Below are 24,077 nucleotides of genomic sequence, written 5' to 3'. Positions count from 1 at the left end.
CCCCCCCCCCCCCCCCCCCGAGTCCTGGCCCTGCTTCTGCTCCTCTGGGTCCAGTCCTTCCCCTGTCGCGTGTGCGTTCCCTTTCCCGCCCCGCCTCTTGGGTGGGCTCCTTGGGTCTGGCCGCTGCAGTCTGTCGGCTAGAGCAGGCTGCGGTGGCGTTTGTAGTCTGCGCTGTCTGCTGCCGCTCCTGGGGGCAGTGGCCCCTCCTCGCCACCCGGGCTGTTCTGGGGTTGTCCTGAGGTCGTCTCGGAATCTTGGTTAGACCCATTCTAGTCAGGTTGGGTTCGATCCTCCCCAGCCCAAATGCTGTGGCTTTGCTCGTTCACATAGGTCTCCCTGGGTTGACAAGTAGGACTTGGAAGGAAGCCCGAGACCCACGTTTCTGCCCAGCCCAAGTAGGCCTTTGTGGGTTCCCGGGTTACTAGTCTGGAGATGATTCGACATAATAAGCACAGGTTTCAGTACTAGAAGGGACATCAAAAAAGGAAAAAAACCTTTAAAGAATTGGATGTCTGGAAAAAGTACCAATATAGTTATTGTGGGTAAAAATAGACCTTAGTTGTCAAATTTTGATTTAGTATTATTTCTATTTGTTAGCGAGTGGTAGTGATGATCACCATAATGTTTAAAGTTAAGGCCACAAAACTATTTAATCCAGCCCCGCTCTCCACAGAAACCGCACCTCCCTATCGTCTTGGTATCGGTTGTGGGTACCAAGGTATCAGTGTGTGAATACACCCATGTACATATCATAATATGTACACACGGAACTGGCCGAGCCAACCATGGATCCCAGCAGAGAAGAAAACCGTCACAAGCCTGGGGTGGAGGGGAGAGAATGAGCTATCAGAGCCAACGTGGCCGATGTAGGGTGTGTCCCTCTCGCTGAGCAAGGAAGATAGTTTGGGAAGGAGCTAAAAAATGTACGTTCCTCTCGGCTAGATTGAATTGCATGTGTGAATGTCATTTTTTAAAAGATCAATAACAATCCTTTATGTCTGTTCAATGCTTGACAGTTTGAAAGGGCTTCCATCTATATTATCTTATTTAATTCTTAGGGCTACCTTTACAGTAAGGTTTCTAATTTTATAGATGAGGAAACTGGGTCTGTGTCAAACTTCGAAGAGCACAGGAAGGTGGGGGTTACTGCTCCATACCTGGGGGAATCTGGAGGAGCTGCCCGAGGCCTACTGGCCTAAACAGGACACGTGGGCTTAGGGTTGAACGCCGGGATGCACCTTGTTCTCTCAGATTCACAGATCTCGGGCCATTTGGGGCTGGCAGTCCTTGTACTCTTTCTTCTCAGTAAAACGCTTACACCTAAATCCACCTCCTTCCTCACTGACTTTCCTCTCACTACTAAGCCTGAGAAATCTGTTCTTCGGGTGGGAAAAACAGACTCGCACTGTTCACACTATCTTCTAGATCTTTTGTTTACTGCCAGATCTCAGCTTTTGAAACCCAAAAGCCAAGAATCAATTTCAGTATTTTCTGGATTTTTCCAAGTCATCTCTTCCCTGAGGCTCTGAAAGGAGAATGTCTAAACCCTGGGTATGGGGGCAACATGGATCACTATGCCAAGAAACCTTCCTTCCCCTCTTTACCCAACAGAAAAGGCACCTTCACCCAAGAGACAAAGTGAATCTGTGTGAGGATTTTAGAGGCTGCCCAGACGACCAGGCTCCATGAGGTTCTGAGAGGGCAGGTAGAAGGGGGTCCTAGCTCCAAATATGGACAAACTAAAGAGAAGCATCATGAATGCAGAGAAAACAGTTGTCACAATGGGCAGCCCAAGCCGACAAAGCCAATCAGAATGTGCCCTTGAGACAAATGCCTAAGCTTTCCATCGCAGGTACTGAAGCAATTCCCAGTTGTAGAGCCAATACCGGACATCTAAAATATCCTCCTTTGAGTGTGGTGCTGATAACACCAAGGCCATGGGTTCGGATCCCATATAGGGATGGCCAGTTGGCTCACTGGCTGAGCATGGTGCTGACAACACCAAGTCAAGGGTTAAGATCCCCTTACCAGTCATCTTTAAAAAATAATAATAATAATAAAATAAAATATCCTCCTTTGACTCCCCATCCCCCTCACTACTGCTCCTATTGCTTCCTCTTCTCAAAATCAAATTTTGTGATGGGTTGTCCAGCTTACGTTTCCATTTCTTCCTTTCAACCCACTCGAAAATAGCTTTAATCAAGGTCATCAATGACCTTGCCCATAAATCATAAGCCGGGTGGATATTGTTCAGTCTTTATTTTGACAAGCTTCTTGTATTGTATTCAACATAGTTGGCTACTCCTTCCTTTTAAACATGCTTTTCTTGGCCTCTGTGACACCGCACTTGTTCTCCACGTGCATCTCTGGCCACCCCTCCATCTCCTTCATCGGCTCCCCTTCCACCATCCTCAAAGATTTTGTCCCTTCTGGGTGAGTTTGTCCATTTCCACAGTCTCCACTGCCTCCCAAATCTGTGTCGTCTGCTCAGAGCTCTTGATTTCCAGACTTCTGTGTCAACCACATGTCCCACGAGCATCCCAAACTCAGCATGGAACTGAATTCATCTTTCCCACAGACCTGCTCCTCGTCCATCCTGTGTTCCCTCGCAGGGGAAGGAGAGCCATTTGACAAGTTCCTCTTCTTCAGGACACCCTCAAGAGTGAGTTCTGTCAGACCTGCCTCCACCATGTCTCTCTGACCCACCCCTTCTGTGCTACCCACTGCCACCACCATAGCACACTGTCCTTTCTCCCAGACAACTGCAGTAGGCTTCAAACGGGTCTTCCTGTCCTTGCTGCCAAAGAGAACTTTTTTTTTTTTTTTTAGCTGCTGGCGGGTAACAGGGATCAAACCCTGGAGCTTGGTGTTCCCAGCACCACACTCTAACCAACTACGCTAACCAGCCAGCCTAGAGGGAACTTTCTAAATCCCAAAATGGAACATGCCACTCTCTGGCTTAGAACCCTTCCGTGGTTTTCCATTGCCCTCTCTGCCCACCTCTTGAATCTTATTTCCTGCCGTTCCTCCACTTCTGTCCAGCTGCCCCAATTGCGCTCACAGCATCTCCGACTCAGCCTCTTGTTCGTCTCTAGGATTTTCATTTTCTTGGAAATCCACTCTCCCACCTTCACTTGGCTAGTCTCTCCATGTCAGGGCCCAGCTGAGTGTCGCTTCCTCGCTTCTCCTGTTGCAAGGTCAGCATGCCCCACTGCATGACACTCCTCACAGGTGTCATTAATGAAGTTGCAATGTCTGCAAACTCCATGGGTTCGAAAATCTGTCTGCCTTGGTCACTACCGTAGCCTCAGGGTGAGCTGGGTTTCTGGTACATAACAGGCCCTTCCTGAACAGGTGTTGAAGGAATAATTATTGGGGGCCCCTGAGCCAAGCCTGAAGACCAAGTAGGAGGTGAATCAAAGAAGCTGAGACCTCAAGTGTGACCTCCCCACATGGGGCCCGACCCTTCGCAGAGCCACTCCACACCTTTTCCACCAACAAAATTTACTGAGTCGACAGGAGGCTCTAAAGGACACCACGCAGACCCGAAAGGGACCCTCGCTAACTCGGGTCATGATTACAATCACCTCCACCTAACCTTCGCCCTTGGGAGGTAGAGAGGTCCGCTCCCTGTGGCCTCAGGCCTGGAAGCGTGAAAGACCCAGGCAGCCAGTTGGGAACTTTTCAAGGTGTCCCAGACGCTTTCCCCTGGAAATAGGGAGAGGTTTTTCTGTTTTGTTTTAAGGGAGCGGGATTAGTGGGTGAAAGAGGTTTGTGTACTAGGCTGGAGAGTGAGAAAGCCTGTGTCGCAAAGTTTCTTCCTTTTCTCCTCCTTTACCCATTCCATTTTTTTAGTCCAGCCGCCAAAAAAAAGAAACAAAAGGGAGCGGGAGGGAAGATCAGATGAAAGTGAAGGAGGATGTAAAAAAAGCGGACCCTGGGGGTGTGGCAGCGGTGGGATTCGAACCCACGCCATCGAAATGACTGGAGCCTAAATCCAGCGCCTTAGACCACTCGGCCACGCTACCTCCCGCTCCAAGTTTGTTCCACTACAGCTATATTAGTCTGATGACGCAGGCGCGTCGTGCTCCGCGAGCACTGCCTTCGTAGGTTTGCGCATGCCTGATGCGGACTGGTGTTTCTGCCACGGTCACCGACTGTCAACGCCCCGCTTCCTTCAAAGCCTCGGAGTGACGGGGTTGTCATCAGCAGCAGTAATAAATGCTGTGGGAACGCACCATTAAAAAGGGGAAAAGAATTCCTAAATGTTAAACATTAACATTCAACCCTCGCGGGTGTGTTTGGATTTGATTTTTGCATTTTCCATGAGCGTGGTGCTGCAGACGGCCACCTGGGGGCGGTACCGCGCTGCTGCATCCTCCAGGCTGGGCTGGGGGGGTCCAGCGGGAGCCCCAGTTTGCAACGCTAAACCCGGCTGGGTTCCCATCCTGCTGACTCTGCTGCCACCTAGGTCGCCTCTGCAGCGGCCTCATGGCCTAGTCCCTGTCCTCGAGATGTAAAACTCTCCAGGGAGGAAAATCACTGAACGTTGTTACAGGTCCTTTGCGTGTGTGGGCTCCCTCAATTACAACTGTGATCCGCATTTTACAGAGGAGGAAACAGCGGTTAAGTAACTTGTCCCAGGTGCCCCAGCTGGAGCCAGCAATCCCCAGCCTTCCAAGATCCTTGTTCTGCTATGCAGACTATTTCTGTGTGTTTTACAAAAAATGTAATAAACATAGAGCAAACCACAGCAAATCATTGCCCGCCTTTCAGATTCAGAATTCATTATTAACATTTTGCGTATTTGCGTCTAATCTTTTTAAATAAAAAATAAAATAAACACTACCGATAAAATTCAAGTCTACTTTGACATCCCCGAGTTCTATTCCCCTTCCTTCTTCCTCAGGAGTTTTAAATCCTTTCAGATCACCTTTTCCTAATTTTACATTCACAAAGAGTTATCCGTTTTCTTGCATGTTTAAGGAAGAGAGCAAACAAAAATCCAGGGTTGTGAAGACAGTCAGGTACATTGGTGTTGTAAACTGAATAATGGTCTGCCAAAGATGATTGCATCCAAACCCCCAGAACCTGTACTAGTATACATGTTACATTATGTGGCAAAAGGGACTTTGCAGATATGATTAAATTAAGGATCTTCAGGTGCAGAGAGTAGCTTGGATTATCCAGATGGTCCTGATGTAATGATAAGGGTCCATGTAAGAGAGAGACAGGAATCAGAGGAGATATGATAGTGAAAGCAGAGGTCAGAGTGATGCAGCCACAAGCCAAGGACTGCGGGCAGTTTCAGAAGCTGGAAAGGGAATAGAAATCAATTCTCCCCTAGAGCCTCCAGAAAGGAACACAAGGTGTCTGACATGTTGATTTTAGGACTTCTGATCTCCACAACATTAAGACACAAATTTGTGTGTAAAAACCACCAAATATGTGGTAATTTGTTTCAGCAGCAATAGCAAACTAAAACGGTGGGTAACCCATGGGCTTGGGAATCACACAGCCTGAGCTTTCACTAGCTTGTGTGACTTTGGGAAAGTTGCTTCTCTCTGGGCCTCAGTTGCACATCCCTGTGGTGGAGTGATAATACCCACCTCACTGGGATTTGCTGTGAGGATTAAATTCGTTCATCCTGTAAATATTTGGGGGGCACCTCCTATGTGTCAGGCCCTGCTCTGGTTATATTGGAGAATGAAGCAAAGATTAAATGTGGTAATGTGTGCCAAGCATGAAGATGGATCTCTGGCACATAATCAGGTGGGTAGTTCCAAGGACCTGAGTTCTCTGCTTTCTCCCAGTATCTCAAGGCACTCAGCACAAGAGTTCTTACAGGGACACTGGTCACTTGGTGGTATTCTCCATACTAGTACATTTCCACCCACTGCTGCGAGTAGGCATTTATGGGTCTCTCCTAGGATGACACTGACTCCTGCTAGGATGTCAACTCCAGGAGGGCAGATAATGATGTCTTGTTCACCCAATGCTATAGCCTCAGGACCTAGAACAGTGTTAGCAGCAAGAATGTCCCTCAAAAAAATGTTTTGCATTATTGGTTAAGTCATTCCATCTTGCCATGTGAAGTTAAAATTAGATGCAAATGCTTCTGGCTGGAGCTGCCCAACATAAGAGCTCACAGAACTTTTGTCTGGACATGGCCAGACTGTGGCCTGCTCTTCTGGAAGATCACCCTCCTCCTGTGTGGACAAAGGAAGGAAGCAGAGTTCTCTTTAGTTAATCTCCCCACAATTACTCAAAGCATTCTCCAGTAGTTGGACCACTTGCTAGCAACACCCTGCTCCCCAACACTCTCTCTGATAATTTAATTCAAGTCAGCCTTTATCCTGCACCTAGTAGGCTTGATCAGGCAAAAAACAGACCTGGGGGAGGAAGAAGATCTGTTTCTGGAGCTGCTCAGAACCCTTGAGCCAGAGGCACTTCTCCAACAGAACGAAAATCCAGTGGAGACAAGGCCGTGGGTTGTCTGCTCCACCCAGCATTTCTCAACTGGCCCAGCCTCCCTGCTGGCTCCCCAGTCCTGCTGACTGGGCTTCTTTGGTGATTTATGCCTTCCAGGGTGAGGCTGCAGGAGCAGCTCATGCGCAGAGCCCAGCCACAGCCAGGCCAGGGTGGGGAGGCCCCAGAAACCAGAGCAACTGGGCTCTGTCTAGTTTTTTTTTTTTTTTTTTTTTTTTCAAGTGACATTTTAAAATAATTTTTGCAAAAGTAATACATGTCCCTTGTTGAAACTTGAGCAAAGAAAGACAGAAAGAAAAGCACAAATAAGAAAATAAAATCAACTTTCTTTGCTCCACCCAGTTAAACTCTGTCCATGGTCTGGTAAAGGAAGCTGGTTTTTTGTCTTTTTAAATTTGAAATGTACTCTAATGAGTGCACATTGCAAATGTTCTAAAATGTCAGACTGTAGGTTTAACATTAAAAGGGAAATTTGCCCCCTCACTGTTGCCCCCTTCATGAATGAATCTCACACCACTGTAAAACAGTTCGGTGTCCATCCTGCTGGACCTTTTTCTATGCAAATATGTAGGCAAATGGAACTAGGGGCCCTAACATGTCCCATCCTCATCCTGGGGTTTGCCATGACAGGGTAGGAAAGGAATGCTCTTTCTAAAAGATAGAGAGTGGTCATTTTATAGCATCCGCAAGTCTTTCTGTAGCTACAGGTGGGCCATCAGGATGGCTCTGTGATGAGCACTTCTCATGCTCAGTAGGCTCAAAATCTCCTGAGCCAAGGAGGACTGTCATGCTGTCACTTAAAAACATACAACCCAAGCCTACTGGGGACAGGGACTCTGAGCATTAACACTTTAGGAACTGTATTAGTCCGTTTCTGTTGCTTATAACAGAAATACCTGAAACTGGATAATTTATGAACAAATAACATTTAGTGCTTACAGTTTTGGAGGCTGGGAAGTCTAAAGTCCAGGGAACACATCCATTAGTGCCTTGTTCTTGGTGGTGACTCCACAGCAAAGCAGGGTGTCACATGGCAAGAATGGCAAAAGCAAGAGAGAACGAATCTCTTGCCATCAGAGCTACACTCATGACCACCATTAAACCATTAATGGATTAATCCATTTACCAGGGCATGGTCCTCACAATCTAATCACCTCTTCAAGGCCCACCTTTCAATTACCATAACAGGATTTCCCACCCTCTTAACACTGTCAGTGAGGATTAAGCTTCAACATGAGCTTTGGGAGTACAAACATATCCAAAGTATATCAGGAACCATACACCTCCTGTGGCATCTGTGGCTTGTGTGGCTCTCCAACTCTCCCTGAGCCTATAGGAGGATTACACCCGCACCTCCTGGCAGTCGGGAGCAGCCATGTGACTGTGACCAGGCTAGAGCATGTAAGCGCTGGAGCACTAATCCCTGTTATCTCTCTTCTGCTGCTGCACCCTGAAGCACCACAGTGAGGTGGAGACACTGTGAGTCTTTTTTGTTGTTGTTGTTAACAGCTTTATTGTGATATAATTCACATGTCATACAATTCACCCATTTAAAGTGAATAATCCAGTGCTTTTTAGTATCTTCACAGAGTTGTGCAATCATCACAACAATCAATTTTAGAACATTTTCATCAACTCAAAAGGAAACCTTGTACCTGTTATAAATCACTCCCCGTTCCCTCAGATTTCCTTCCAGCCCCTGGCAACCACTAATCTACTTCCGTCTTTATGGATTTTCCTATTCTGGGCATTTCATAAAAATGAAATCATATAATATATTGTCTGTTGTGCCTGGCTTCTTTCACTTAGCATAATTTTGTCAAGACTCATCCACGTTGGGGCATGTGTCAGTACCTCATTCCTTTTCATTGCCAAATAATATTCCATTGTATGGATATACCGCATTTCATTATCCATTCATTAGTTGACTCCAGTTGTGTTGTTCTCACCTGCTGGCTATTATGAATAATGGTGCTATGAACATTTGTGTATAAGTTTTTGTGTAGGCATATGTTTTCCTTTCTCTTGGGTATGTACCTAGAAGTAGAATTGTTGGGTTATATGGTAATTCCATGTTTACTTTTTTGAGGAACTGCCAAACTGTTTTCTGTGTTTCATTCCTACCAACAGTGTATGCAGGTCCCAATTTCTCTACATCCTTGCCAACATTTGTTATTATCTGACTTTTTGATAATAGGCATCCTAGTGGGCATGGCTTTGATCTGCATTTTCATAACAGCTGATGATGTTTGGCACATTTTCACATCCTTATTGGCCATTCGTGCATCTTCTTTGGACAAATGTGTATTCAAATCCCTTTGCCCATTTTAAAATTGAGTTATTTTTCTTTTTATTATTGAGTCGTAAGAGTTCTAGCTACAAATCCCTTATTGAACATATGATTTGCAAATATTCTCTCCCACTCTCTGGGTTTTCTTTCTACTTTCTTGATGGTGTTGTTTGCATCCTGTGGGTTATTGAGTCCCGTGGATTTCTCAGGTGGAAGGAAAGGGGGAACAAAACCCAAATCCATGTGGGCAGAGAGAGGGATTTTTCTTTTTTTTTTTTTTTTGTCATTTTTTCGTGACCGGCACTCAGCCAGTGAGTGCACTGGTCATTCCTATATAGGATCCGAACCCGCGGCGGGAGCGTCAGCCGCGCTCCCAGCGCAGCACTCTACCGAGTGCGCCACGGGCTCGGCCCGAGGGATTTTTCTAATAGAGGGATTTTGCCCGTTGGAACTTGAAGAGAAGATCTTTGTCCATGTGAGAGGAGGGGCAGGCTCCAGGGCAGCTTGGAATTGGAGTGTGCCAATGAAGGGTCCCCATGAAGGGTTTATTATTCCTTTTGGATACAGTTACAGTGAGGTGTGGTTTAATTTTTCTCCTATATTTAATTCCCTTTTGTTACCCCAAATTCTTCAGTAAGGTCTGAACAGCACCATGTGATGGTAAAGTAGGCAATTAAGAATCAAGCATAAGTGGTGTATGGTTGATCACATCTCCTTGCTGAGGCCCCTGAGGACACCTGTCCTCCTGAAGTTACTAAGTGACACCTATTCCTTCTTCAGAGCTCAACTCAAATGTCATTTCCAGACTTCCTGACCCCAGGGTTTGCCTTTATAATCTCTCATTGCCCCCATACTTCTCATTCATAGCACGCCTCATAGTTTATAATGGTCGGAATCATGACAATTTGAGTAACTTCTGTTTTCCCTCTTCCTACCCCACTAGACAGCTCCCTGAAGGCAGGCCTTTCTTCCAACTCCTAGCACTATATTGGCATACAATAGGAGCTTAATACATATTTGCCATATGAACGAATACCCAGAAACTCTAGGCTAATATCCTACCAGCTCAACAACTCCCTGGAAAGGAGAGATTCTCTTTTGTGTGGTTACTATAAAAGATCCAGATTAGTATTTCATTGGCCTAACTTGGGTCACATGCTCAGTTCTGAACCAATCAATGGGACTAAAGGGATGGAATATGCTGATTGGCCAGGTCTGGTCATGTGTCCACTCCCAGAGCCAGGGGAGAAGGGAGGGCTGTTCTCATGAATTGAGAATAGGGTGAGCTGGTTCCCTGAAGACAAATCAAGATGCTCATGCAAAGAAGGGGACTTCTGCAGACAGACAAAAATTACAGAGACCGAGAGAATTTAAATAACTTGCTCAAGGCCACAGAGCTCTAAGTAGTGGGCTCTTTTTCTCTTTTTCTTAAAGTCTCACTTTGGGCTTGGACAGACTAGCTTAGTCTCATTGTCTCCCCTTCCTGCCTGACTACCCCAGAGTCAGAATTTCAGGTGCAGTTCTGTCTTTTGGCAAAAGCCAGAGGAGTTTCTCGAGTTTACCAAAGGAGCCAATACCTCAAACCAAAATTACATCTTCTAGATTTTGTATTTTCCAAAACTTGCAGCTCAGAGGCCAAAAAGCAAAACCCTCAGTGGTGGGCTTCAGAACCCATTTCTTTTCCATTTCCCCCACCAGCTTAGGAGATGCTGCCTGTATGTCACCCATGTCCCCAAGCCTCATAAACTCGAATCTATTCCCAGCACAGGACATAGCACCCGGTATGCCTGAAGGCCTGAGCTCTCCCAGGGAATCTGAATTTCTACAATTCTCAAACATGGAAAAGGGTCAAAGCTTAGAGACAGGACACTTAAGAGGCAGATATATACACACATGTGGGCCAAATCCTGGCTCTGCCACTTACTGGCTGTGTAAGCTTGGGAGGTCTTCCTGTGTATGAAGTGGGGACAATAGGAGGGTTGTGATGAGAATTAAAGAGATAATGCCTGTAAAACAATTACCACAGTGCCTGGCACAAAGTGAATTCCCTGTAAATATCAGCTCTTATTATTATATCCCCTCAAAATCATCTCAAAGCAGGCATTCCAAATGACAGGTGGCTCCTGACCACAGAAACATGCTTATGATCTAGTGATGAGAGGAGACACAGAGAGCAATGTGTAGTACAGCACACAGATAAGAGTTCACTTTTGTTAGGAAAAATGTAAATATAATCACATGCATACCCAGATGTCCGCTGTCACCCTGAGACAGAAGTCATGCTTGCACCTGTGCTTTCTGTGTTTGCCTAGGACTCACTTGGACAAAGAACTCAGCACCCCTTCCAGTTCCATGGGAGAATTCATTCAGTCACATCATTCCAGTGCAAAGCAGCTTCTACTGAGGAACTCTCTGGGGCAGAGGGAACAGATTTATGTTGCATATCCCACAGAAAACTATTTAAATGACCCCACCTGACAGTCCCCCTAATGGAATCCTCTTTTTTCTGCCCTCCCTCCCACAGTGCCTGAAAGTTCTTGCCTACCTCTGCCATCCCTCATTTGGGGGGTCGTTCAAATTCCTCTCCTCTTTCACTGCAATATAGAGGCTCTTTGCCAAAAGGAGCCACTCTAGGAGTCTTTTGGGGGTTATAAATAAGAAAAATATATGCATATTTCTTAAAGAACCTGAACTTAGAAATCAGATCAACTGGATTTAGTTCTAGCTCTGTCCTTTCCTAGCTGTCTCACCTTGGGCAGGTTATTATCTCTAAAAGGTCAGTTTTATGATCTGTTAAATAAGGCTAACGATACCTACCTACTCGCAGAGTTAGTGTGAACATGGAGATAAATTGCTCAATAAACTCAACTTATTATTTTCATTTCTAAAATAAAATTTCTGAAATTTGTAAGATTTTACTAGAAAAGTATCTGGAAGGATATAATATCAAAATGCCCACAGTAATTATCGTTAGTTTTCTTTTCTTCTTTATACCTTTCTATGTTTATCCACTCATCCATTCATTCCAAGGTATTTATTAAGCACCTACTCTGCGCCAAGCCTGGGTTAAGAGCTAGGAATACAGCAACATACAAAACAGGTAAGGAGTGCCTAGAGATGATATTAATCAAATAATTATACACATAGTTGCAAATGTCATAATTACCTAAGTTTTTACAAAGCAGAAATCAGAAATAAGGAAGCATTTCTGATAAATATTTTAAGGTTACGGACAGATGTTCACACAGACAAGCAATGGGCTGGGATCACTTGTGATTTTGGAAAGGACTCGAATATAGGAACTAGGCAAGCGGCAGACAAGCATGAGGAGGGGCCACGGGAAGGGAGGGTCGGCCACCCCGCCGAGTGCTGGGCCCGCTCTAGCTTTATATCCCGACATTGTGCATTCACGGGGCAGAGGAGCAGCCACTCACAGCCAGTCACTGAGCCTGAGGCTCGGAGCCAGCGCCGGGCCGGCACCCCAGCGCGGTAGCAGAAGCAGCAGCAACGGCCACCGCGGGTGGGGGGCGGCCACGTGAGCGCCGCGCTGCGCGCCCGCCAGGCCGCCGCCCCGCCTCTGCCCGCCCACTCCCGCCCCAGCCCGGCCTCTGCCCCAGCGCCAGCCCGGCTCCTGCCCCAGCCCGGCTCCTGCCCCGACCCGACGCCTGCGCGCCCGCGCCGCAGCTGCCCAGCGCCCCCGCGGCCCCCGCCGCCTCCCCGGAGCGCCCGCCCGCGCCCCGCTCGCCGCTCCCGGCCTCGCTCGGGGGCCGCCCGCCTGCACCCTGGAGCACCGGGCCGCGCGCCTCTGCCGACTGCTCTGGATCCTCGCGGCCGCGGGCTACAGCTGCCGCGCCTGCCCGTCCGCGGAAGGTAGGTGCAGCCGCGCGGGCCGGGCGTGGGGACGGGGTCGACGCCCGCGGCGGCGCAGGAGAACGTGGGCGCGCGTCCCCCCTGGTGGTTGAGCTCGCCGGGACTCAGTGTTTGCTTCTGTAAAGTGGGGCGGTCGTGCAGACAGGCGGCCAGGTCGCTGGCTAAAGCAACTGGCAAGCGATGGTCGGCAGCGTGGGAGCCTGCGCCCGGGGCTCGCAGCGGGTGGGCGCGGTGCTGCCTTCCTGTCCCCTGCAGGGCCGCAGCCGTATCCCGCACCCCGTCCACTGAACGAGAGGCCTGCGTCGGCCCTAGTTCCCGGACTCGAGGACTGTGTAGATGCGCCCTCGCTGCATTGCCGGCTGCGAGAGTCCGGGTGTTGGCCGGCGCCTCCCGCATGTGCGCCAAGGGATCGGGAATATTTGTAATACGCGATCGGCGGCGCGCGGGCGGCGGCCTCCGGGTGGGGAAGCCCCGGCCTAGATTCGCCTGTGCCCGCGTGGGGATTGTAAGGAACCAGCCCAGCTGCGCCCAGAGTGTGACAGATGGGCTGCGGGAGGGGGGTTAAGATTTACCCAGTGGGGACGCACTCCAGGAGTCCGACTTTTGGGTCCTAGGTTGTGGGTGCTCCCTGCCTTGGGGCCACTCAGCCAGGAAAGCAGGACGAAATACTCACGGGCTGGGCTAGAGTCCTGGGTTCAAATTCTGGCTCAATCACCTGGGGTGTGACTTTGGACATGTCATTACACCTCTCTGGCCCTTGGTTTCCTCATCAGTAAAATGGGGGCAATGTTAGCATCTACCTCCTAGTGTGGTTGGAAGGATTAGATGAGGAAATTATGCTAAATGCTTGGGAACAGTGCATGGCACAGACTGAGTTTGTGAAGGCTTGTGGCACTGGGTGGCATCCAGTGGCAGAGATTCCTGAACAGGCTGTAGAGTCACAGGGAACTTAGTAACATGGTCTACCCCCCCACCCCTGATTTTACAGAGGAGGAAACCAAGGCCCAGAGTGGACCCCAGATCCCCAGGCTTCCACTTGACAGGGAGCCAGCCACATAAACAGCAGACTGTAATAAGCAAGATGGATTAACTGCAGGAATACAGAGCAAGTAGGTGGGAGTTGATAATGCCCAGTGTGGGGGGTGGGTGGTTAGGGAAGGCTTCCTGGAGGAGGTGATGTTCGAGCTGAGCTGGGAAAGATGCCAGTGGAAGGAGGTAAGGTTTAGAGATGGAGTTATGCAGGTGTCTTCCTTCTCTGTGGCCTCCACAGCACCTGACATTCATTCCTTGTTCAGCTATTAATTCAACAAATACAGGAAGTCCTCTAGATGTCATGAATTCCGGTGTAATGTGGTGGGTGGGGTCCACTTTCATCTCAGCCTATCTTCTCAAAGGGGTGGGGTGGGGTCCCAAGTTCTTATCTTCTGCAGGAGGTGAGGGAGGGAGGCTGGAAGTCAGAGACTGATGATCACCTGAGCTGGTTTCAGTTTACATATGACCATTTGTGTACCTTCTAAAATTTACAGTTTTTTTCTTGTGTGCTTTTTGTGACAGAACAGTACTTTTTGGCTGATTAAGGATCTATCATTGATTTGCTTTTAAAGCTTTTTTAATGTATTAGGTGGCAGAGATAGCTATTGGTCACCAATACCCACGTTCTCTTCTTCTGGGGTGTTACCTGGATGAATTTTCCCGTGCTCTCTTACCGTTTGGTGGGGCCACATGACTGAGTTTTGGCCAATGGAATGTGAGCAGAGATGGTGTGTGCTTCTGCCAAGCCTGGACCCTAAAAACCTCCACTCTTTTCTCATTTGCTGGGCAAGTTGAGAGGACTCTGAAAGTCTAGAGGAAGACAGAGCCACAAGCTGGAAGGGGCCTGGGCCCCTGAATGACTTTGGAGCAGACCCCCTCCCTTCTGCCTCCTCTGGTGGTCTCCGGCTGTCTGCTGAAGACAATGTGACTCCAATAAGCTTTCCAAAGGTCTGTGGGTGTGGCTTGTTGGTGGTGTCTTCCCCTTGAGGTGATCTGCCAGGCTGTTCCACTGGGGAAGAGTGTCTTTAGGCTTTTTATCTTACATTGGTCAGTTTCCCCAAGACATGTTGTCATCTGGTTGCCAACACTCTGGGAGCTGTGTGGAGAAAGCTCCAGGTAAACAGCAGAAACCTGAATTTGTTCAAGCTCAATCTCTAGGATTCGCTATTTCTGGTCCAATTCTTACACCTGAAGCAGAAAAATGTAATGATCAGAACTAAAGTTAAAGCAACAGGCCTTCTCTTACCGATTCTTCCTGGAGTTGGGCAAAGCTGGGTTGAGAGGGCAAAACAAACAAAAAAGGAAAAAGGAAAAAAAGTAATAGCAGCTTGTTGGACTGATTAAAACATAAAAGTTTTTGTGTTGGGGAGATCGGTTCTGCTGACCAAGAAGCTGCAGACTGTTACCCCAGTGATTGACTATGCTCCTAGAAGAAGGTGGTTAGAGTGGCAGCCATGTCTACACCTGGGATGAAGGTGGCTTGGGCTTTAAAGCATTATTGGATCAAACTTTTGCAGCTGAGGCTGATGGGCACAAAGAAGAAGGCTTCAAACAAAGGAAGGAGTGAGTCACTGACACGCTGATGAAAAAGCAGATGATGGTTCCCCAGTCCCCAAAGCCCTGGACTGTGGAACTCCCACAGAAGCATTTCAAATGGCCAGAAAGTCAGAGGACAGACCGTGTTCCATTCTCCAGCTGTGAAGCTTTCTAGACCTGCAAGGACTAGCGAGCCACAGTAGTGGCTGAACAGCAGGTGGCTAAACTGCAGAAAAGTCCTCTAGGCCAGTGGTTCTCAAATATGGGAGTCTCCTGGAGGGCTTGTTTAAATTCAGATTGCTCAGAGTTTGACTTAGTAGGTCTGGGGTGAGGCTTGAAAATTTACCAGGTGATGCTGCTGCTGCTAAAGATGGTCCCGCTACCTCGCTTTTAGAACCACTGGTTAAGGAAGTGATGACTGCATTAAAAGCTCTGGGTTCAGCTTGCACCGGCTTCAAAACCAACTCCCCCACTTTTTAGCCATGTGATTTTGGGCAAGTCACTTAACCTCTCTGTTCCTCAGATTCCTTATCTGTAAAATGAAGCTAGTAGTACCCACCTCCTGGGGTTCAGAGGAGGCTTCCTGGAGGAGGTGACATCCAAGCTGAGACCTGAGGGATGAACAGAGGAGTTGGCTGGGGGATGTGTGGGAGGGCAGGCTGGAACATGTGCCCGACTGAGGGCAGAGTGTGTACCAAGTCCAGGGAAGGGGGAGTCCTCCAGGGAACTGAGGAGTTATGGAGCAAATGCTTTGTGAATGATCCTGAAATGCTATGAATCTGTTCAGGGCAAGATCGCAGAGGAGGGGAGGCGACCAGGGTGTGGAAGATGGGCTGCTGGGATAGACATGGCAGTGATGCAAGTTACTTCTGCCCATATCCCACTGGCCCAAATGTAGTCCCATGGCCCCACCTAGATGCACAAGGTGCTGGGCAAGGGAGCATGAATTCTTGGTGGAGAGCTAGCTGTTTATGCCACAGCAGCTTTTTCTGGCCCCTGGCCACCTCCGTCACCTCTTCCCCACCTTGTTCAGTCCACTTTACTCTGTTGGGTGAATGAATTTTACAGATGAGGAAGCTGAGGTTCAGAGAGGTTAAGTAATTTGTCCAACATTGCTCAGCTAGTAGTGGCAGAGCCGGGACCTGAACCCAGACCCGTTAACCCCAAACGTCTTGTTTGGCCAGATCCCAGTCTTGGTGCTTTTCAGATCCTCCATGATCCAGGCTCTCCCACTCAGGGTCTCAGCCAGTGGGCTAACTAACTCCCTTGTAATTACAACCCAATAATCCTTCTGCTCCTCCATGCCTGCAGTGCCCATCTTATCACCAGGAAATTGCCAGCTTTTCTCCAGTTTCTCGTTCATTCATGCAACATGCATTTATGCATTTATGGTGTGTGCCAGGCATTGTGCTCTGGGCTGGGAGCTGGAGAGGAATAAGACATCCCTTTTGTTCGAGAGATGCTCACATGATCTGGCCACTGAGAGGGCTGTGTAAACACAGAGTTCACATGAGAAGTGAGACGTGCTATATCCTTGGTCTGATCGGCCAGGAGTACAGAGTGTACTGGGGACAGGAGAAGGGTGCCTGGCAAATGATTAAAATTCAAGCTCTCTTGTGCATTTTGCTAATTGAAACTATAATTACAATATTTTGTGCTTCACATTCCAAAATATGGTTTTCTAGTGTCTAAAGCAGTAAGATAGCCCTTGCACAGTGACAGTTTTATATGACAAAGCACAGTGTACTGCAATGATATTTTTATGAGCTTTGAGCAGAGTGAATGTTGACTTATCTCTTTGGTTTCTGTAGCACGTGACTGTTTGCATCACTAAGTAAGCTAATGTCTCCATCTCTTTATGGTGTATGCTTGGAGATTTGTTTTTGAAGAGGAGTGTGGGGAGAGAGGGCCAGGATGGGCTCCTTGAAATTCCACCAGAATCATTCCAGAGCTGCGTTTCTCAGCCTCAGCACTATTGACATTTTGGTCAGATAATTCTTCGCGGTAGGGGGCTGTCCTGTGCATTATGAGATGTTTAGCAGTGTCCTTGCCTCTACGCACTCGATGGCAGTTGCACCCCCAGAGTTGTGACAACTAAAAGTGTCTGTAGCCATTGCCAAGTGTTCCCTGAGGGAGCAAGATTGCCCCCAGTTGGGAGCCACTGTTCTAGACTATATTCATTTCCTAGCTGCTATAACAAATTACCACAAACTTAGTGGCTTAAAACAGCACAAATTTATTATCTTACAGGTCTTGGGGTCAGAAGTTCTAAAGTCACGGTGTCAGCAGGGCTGTGGTCCTTCTGGAGACCCTAGGGGAAAATCTGTTTTTTCACCTTTTCTCACTTCTAGAGGCTTATATTAGTCTGTTTCTGTTGCTTATAACAAAATACCTGGAACTGGGTAAATTTATAAGAAAACAGAATTTATTGCTTACAGTTTCAGAGCTGGGAAGTCCAAAGTCCAGGAAACCCATCTGGTGAGGATCTTTACAGCAATGCAGAGGTCTCACATGGCAGAAAATGATGGAGCAAAGAGACTCTCATGTGCTCTCCTTTTAAAGCCCCCAGAACCATGCCCATGACCACCATTATTAATCCATTTGTTAGGGCACGGTCATCAGAATCTAATCACCTCTTCAAGACCCACCTTTTAATCACCATAATAGGATTTCCCTCCCTCAACAGTCACAGTGGGGATTAAGCTGTAATGACTTTGGGGGGCCATTCAGTCCACTGCAGGGCTGTGCACATTCCTCGGCTCGTGGCCTGTCCTGTATCTTCAAATCTTTCACTTTGTGTATGACCCCTGCTTCCATGGTCATATCTCTTCCTCGAACTCTGACCTTCCTGCCTCTATTTTGTAAGGACCCTTGTGATTACACTGGGACCACATAGATAATCCACAACAATCTCTCCATCTCAAGATACTTGACTTGATCACATCTGCATGTCCCTTTTGCCATATCAGGTAACATAATCACAGGTTGAAGGGTCTAGAATGTAGACATCTTGGGGGGAGGGTTGCATTATTCTGCTTACCATGTAGACTGTTTGGCCTCTGGGTGTCATAAAAATGCCATAGAGAGCTTGACAGGAGGGAAGTGACAGGTCGTGGGGGAGTGGGGAGGTCAGGGCATAATAGCACCCAGTCTGTGGTACCATGTGCCTGATCTCATTGACTCCTCCGAGCCACTGCTGGGGTAGGTACTGTTGGCTCTCCCCTGTATTACAGATGAAGAAACCACCCAGGGAGGGCTTTCTGGAGGAGGTCAGAATTTGAGCTGGATCTTGAGGGGAACAAATGGGTTTGTCCAGAGTGGGAAAGGGGCTCCAGGCAGAGGGACCTGTGGGTGCAAGGGCAGGGAGGTGGGAGAGCTTGGTCATGAATGGTGGCTGGTTCTTGGGCCTGGAAAGTAGAGGAGGTGAGAAGGAAGGAGGAAGGGGCAGAAGGGCTCCACATCTGGAAATCGGTCCTTTTATTTTTCTCAGTCACTTGAATGAATATTTATTAGCCCCTACTACATGCTGTGGTACAGACATTAGTAAAACACTAACACAAACGTTTAGCTCGATGTTTGACTTAGTAACTGCTATTGCTGCACCCCCAGGAAATAAGTAAAACAGAGCGGAGAAGTATTTGATGTGTGCTGGCAGAGCACGTGCGCAGCAGAGCCACTGCGGGGGACACAGACCTGAGGAAGTCACAGCCTGCCCCTGAGGCTCTGTTGTTTAGGATGGGGTCCCGGCCACATGGCTGCAGAGCACAAGCTGTCAGCAACTATACTGGGCCTTGGTTTTTGTTTCTTGGTTGAGGGAAACTGAGGACTCAAGCTGGCAGTTCCAGATATCCCTGGAACAAGCCATGTGCATCCCAGGGCAGCCTACCGCTGCTTAGTTTCCCTCCCCAAAGGGGCCCTTTTGGAGGTAGGCAGTCACTTCTGGGCCCAGCAGCTCCTGTTGTCAAATGAGAGAGTCCACGTCAAGAGCTTAGTGTGGCACCTGGTGTGCAGGAGCCTTTCACATGTGTTATTTGTCAGTCTTATTTCAGTAAAAGTTATGCCTTTTTGAGGTTGATAGGATCAGAGGTCTCTCCTGCTTTCTTATCACTCGTTTGCAGGATAAAAGCCATTTCTTCCCTTCTCTGTCATGGTGAGATGAACTCAGCTAAACCAGAAGATCGACCCGTGTGGGGGTGGGGAAGGGAAGTGGTCAGCGGAGGTGGAGCCAAAGCCTGGTATATCACACCACGAAATCAGATGATGGGACCAAAATGGATAAATTAAGAAACAGCAGGGAAAGCATGTGATTTGGACATGTGGCGATATCCTCTAGGAGTAGCACTAAGACTGGTTGGGAGGGGCTGCTTCTGGGGGTGGGAAGTAGGTTACCCATGCTCAGCTGCAAAGGTTTTGCACTAGAGCTGAGTGGTACGCAGCCTGTGTGGTTGTACAGGCGGCCCTGGTAAGAAAGGGGTGTTAATCTTCAATGATGTGTTTTAGTAAAAGTATTTTTAAATGATATATAAATAATATTCAGTGGCCCGAAGTCCTAGCTGGGTTTTGGACTTTTCATATTGCAGGTGACAGAAAACTTATCTGTAACCAGCTAACTAGTCCTCCCCATACCCCAAAAGGAAGGATTTATTGTATCGTATAATTCAGAAGCCCAGGTGGGGATGGGGAATTTGGCTCAGGCACATTTGGATTGTGGGTTTCAAATGATGTTAATCACTATTTGTTTTTCTTGTTATCTCTGGTTCTGCCCTCCACCGCGTGCCAGCTTTGTTGTGTGGTGACCTCGGCCCCAGTCTTATTCACATCCAGCAGGAAAGGACTGATCACCTCTTCCAGTTGCTCATGCAAAAGCCGAGGCTTACCTCACAGTGGGCCTGATTGGCTTGATTCAAGTCCCATCACCACCTCTGAACCAATCCCAGTGGCCAAGCACCCCAGCACTGTGATTGGTTTAGACCCGGGTCACATAACACCTCCACCCCCAGCCACATGACCTGAGGGTGGGGGAGAGAGAGAGATCAACATACAGAAGTAGGTGTGTGACAGTAGGTGGCAATCAGTCACCCATATCCACCGCAGTGGCGGTTGAGGACCTGTGGGTTCTGCCATGCTGGGCATATACTAGTGTGTGCCCTGGCTGACCCAGATGGGTTATATTGGCTCCGGGATGCTGGGTCCTGTGAGGGGAGGAGAGATTCTGTCCCCTTTCTACAGCAGGAAGGCAGCTTCTGGGGTTGGGGTGAGCCCTGAGGAGGACCAGCGGCCACTGTGGCTTGACCTGCAGGCCTTATTGGGCTTTGCAAACATAGTTTCCTGCCCCTTGTGGCTGCCAGAGCAGCCCTTTTATAGCAAGGCCCAGTGAGAGCAGTGGCTTCCAGGGCTAGAGTCCAAAATAGTGTTCCCTGAAGACTCCCGAAGAAACTTGGCTTTGCTTCTTAGCTCACATCAAGGTTACCAGCCTGGCTCAGCCATTTTTATTTATGATGTTGATGATGAAGATGGTGATGATGACAGAGCCCTCTGTATGCTGGTGCTTGTTCTGTGCCAGGCTGTTGAATTAATGGAGAGGGTACAGTCGTGCACCCAAGTTTGTAGTGAGGAAGGTGAGGCTCAGCAGGTGAAGTCATATAGCTGGGCTTGAACTTGACTCAGAACTTCACTCAGAAAGTTCCTCTCCATAGAATATTTTCCCAGGGTGTGTCAGGGACTGGGAGGGGAGATGTGGATGCCTCAGTGAAGGCAGTGGAAACCTTCTAGAGAATTCTGATGTTCTTGGGAGCTGCGGTTCTCTGCTCACAGGAGCAGACTCCTTTGGGCCAAGGGAAGCCCAAGTTAGATGGAGATTCCTAGGCGGCTGGCATCCTGACTGGTGTCAGAACAGAGGTGGAGCTGAGTTATGGGCCGACAAGGGTGCCTTGCCTGTCTAGGGGAATCTAACATCCCTCAGGTGCCCAGTCTTATGTGCAAATATGGGAGCAGCTGTCAAGTTAGGACTCTGGATTGAAGTCACAATTTTCCTGTCCCTGCCCAGTCATTGACTTGTTATAAGGAATGTGACTTTGTATGATATGGGAGAGAAGGGGCTACAGGACCAGACAGAATTAGCAATAGTAAGGAAAAAAAATTACAGTAGATTATATAGGTTTAGGTATCAGAGTATGGAGATTGAGTCCAGGACTATTATGCTGTGCCATGATGTAAGGGATCCAGGCTCTGTGTCTCATGGTCCTGCCAGCCTCAGCATATGGCTTCCACCTCATGTCTCACATGGTTGCTTGAGCTCCTGCAATCGCACCTGCATTCCAGTCATCTGGAAGGAGGGAGAACACAAGGGCATACTCTCTCCCTTTTAAAAGCTCTTCTTTAAAGTTGCACACAGCCCTTCTGTTTATATCTCATTGACCAGAACTTGGTCCCAGGGTCACAGTAGCTGCAAAGGATTCTGGGAAATGTAGAGCTTATTCTAAATGTCTGTGTGCTTAACCAAAAACCAATGATTGTTATTAAGGAAAAAGGAGCGAACAGTTGTTGGGGGACAGTTAGCAGGCATTGCCACAGCTGTCTTAAGAGCAAATTTATGACAACTCAAAAGCCATAAAACAGATCATGCTCACTCAGTTCTGGAATGCATATCATGTGCCTGCTGTGTACAAGGCACTGTGCCAGGCAGGGTCGCAGCTGCTTGTCTGCAGCTCCTCTCCTTTCCCAGGGCCTAGGAGAATGTTGTCAGGTCAGTGGTGGGACGTGGCCAAGGGCTGGGGTTCTGATCCTAATTCTCCTGGGAACTAGCTGTGGAACCCCAATCTGGCTACTTGCCCGCTTAGCTGTCTTCATTGTAACATATTGACGAGATGAAATAATTTGACAAGGTCACCAGCAGGAGAGCCAGGATTTGCCCCCTAGCAGTCCAGCCCCTGAATCTGAGCCCTTAACCACTGAGCTATACTGCATGGATGTTTGCAGGCTGAAGCTGTGCTTCTAGCCCCTCCCTTGGCACCATCCTGGCTCCCAGAGACCACTGAGGCAGTGGCCAGACCTGCTGGCTGCTCCAGGCATCTCACTGTCTTGGTCAGCAGGGATTCTGGCCTCGGGCTGACCGGGGCAGAGTGGGCTCTGGGTCTGGGAGCAGTTGAGAGTGGGGAGAAGCAGGCCCAGGGCAGATTTTGGTAACAAACAGGATCAGGTGGCTCTGGCACTGGATCCAGGCCTGTGACTGTGTCTTGCCCTGAGGGTAAGAAACAAACCAAGCAGTTGACACTGATTCCAAACTGTGAGTGGAGAAATCACTGTGTGGGTGGTGCGCTAAGGAAAGAGAATAACAAGAGAGAAAAACAAAAGACGTAAGTAGAGTAGAAAATAGCAAGAGGGCATTGTAGAAAGTAAGGCTAAGTGCAGCCTCCCGAGATTTTAACTCCCTCTGTATAGGTGTGGACTGAATCAGGATATAAATATGTTTCCTGCTTCCGTAGCTGTCAAGAGAGTGCCAAAGCCTTGGGTCTAGATGACTGCCCTCCTGGTGGACAGAGCTGTGGAGAATAATTGGAATTACTGGCTTGATCTAAAACAATTATTTTTTATTTTTTATTTTTTTCTAAAAGATGACCAGTAAGGGGATCTTAACCCTTGACTTGGTGTTATCAGCACCGCACTCTCCCAAGTGAGCCACGGGCCGGCCCCTAAAATGATTATTTTTAACTTGACTAATTGATTTATTATTTTTGTTGAAAGCTATCCAGCTTTGTAAAAGTTAAAACAGTATAGAAGTGTACAAAGTTTTTAAAAGTTTTCTCCACCCCCAGCTCCAGTCCATTCTGGTGCTTTACAGCTCCTGTGGCTCTTTCAAGAAAGTTTCAATGCATTTACAAATGTCTTTTTTTTTAAAAAAAAAACCACAAATGAGATCATCCTAATATACCTGTTCTTCTGCAACTTGCTTTTTTACATTTTATAGCTTTTTTTGACTTTTTTTTTTTTTTACTTTGGCTTTATTGAGATATAATTCACGTACCTTAAAATCCACCCATTTGAAGTTGTACAGTTCAGTGGTTTTTAGTATATTCACAGTCACGCAACCAATACCACAATCAAGTTTAGAACATTTTCATCAACGCAAAAGAAACTCCCTACACCCTGGTAGTGGTTCCCCATTTTCCCCCAGACACCACTGCCCACCGCCCCCCACCCTATCCCCAGCCCTAGGCAGCCTCACCTGCTTCCTGTTTCTGTAGATTTGCCTTCTTTGGACATTTCGTGTCAATGGAATCATGCACTATATAGTCTTTTGTGACTGTCTTCTTTCACTTCACTAATAGTTTTAAGTTTTATCTGTGTTGGAGTACTTCATTTTTTAAGACTGACAGATTTTGATGGACAGTTGGGTTGATTTTCTTTTGGCTCTTATGAATAATGCTACTGTGGACGTTTGTGTATGGGTTTTCATGTTGGCTTATGTTTTCATTTCTCTTGGGTATCCTCCTAGGAGTGGAATTGCTGGATCATGTTGTAACTCAATGTTTATCTTTTTGAGAAATTGCCTTACTGTTTTGTAAAGTGGCTGCACCATTTTACATTCTCACCAGCAGAGTATGTGAATTCCAATTTCTCCACATCCTTGCCTACGCTTGTTATTTTACATTTTTTAAATTATATCCATTGTAATGGGTGTGACTTTCATTTGTGTTTGCCTAATGGCTAATGCTGTTGACCATCTTTTCATATGCTTATTGGCCATTTTAGAGAAATATCTATTCAAACTCTGCTCATTTTTATTTGGGTTAGTTGTCTTTTTATTGTTGAGTTGTAAGAGTTCTTTATATAGTTCCAAGAAAGTGAGTGGTCTCTTCAC

General features: G+C 47.6%; 1 protein-coding gene and 1 non-coding gene across 2 annotated transcripts in view; one reads left to right on the top strand and one right to left on the bottom strand.

Annotated features, from left to right (window-relative positions):
* Positions 1-3,946: 3,946 nt before the first annotated feature.
* Positions 3,947-4,028, bottom strand: TRNAL-UAG (transfer RNA leucine (anticodon UAG)). Its single transcript has one exon. It is a non-coding gene; the product is annotated as a tRNA-Leu (tRNA).
* An 8,446-nt stretch (positions 4,029-12,474) lies between these two features.
* The window catches only part of EEF2K (eukaryotic elongation factor 2 kinase), a 54,532-nt gene continuing 42,929 nt past the window's right edge, over positions 12,475-24,077 (top strand). The window contains exon 1 of the mRNA XM_063099124.1: positions 12,475-12,649. The gene's annotated coding sequence lies outside the window, so the exon portion shown is untranslated. The remainder of the gene's footprint in view (positions 12,650-24,077) is intronic.

Source organism: Cynocephalus volans, chromosome 6 (assembly GCF_027409185.1).
Source record: "Cynocephalus volans isolate mCynVol1 chromosome 6, mCynVol1.pri, whole genome shotgun sequence".
In the NCBI taxonomy this organism is placed as follows: domain Eukaryota; kingdom Metazoa; phylum Chordata; class Mammalia; order Dermoptera; family Cynocephalidae; genus Cynocephalus; species Cynocephalus volans.
This window is presented reverse-complemented; position numbering and strand designations above follow the sequence as displayed.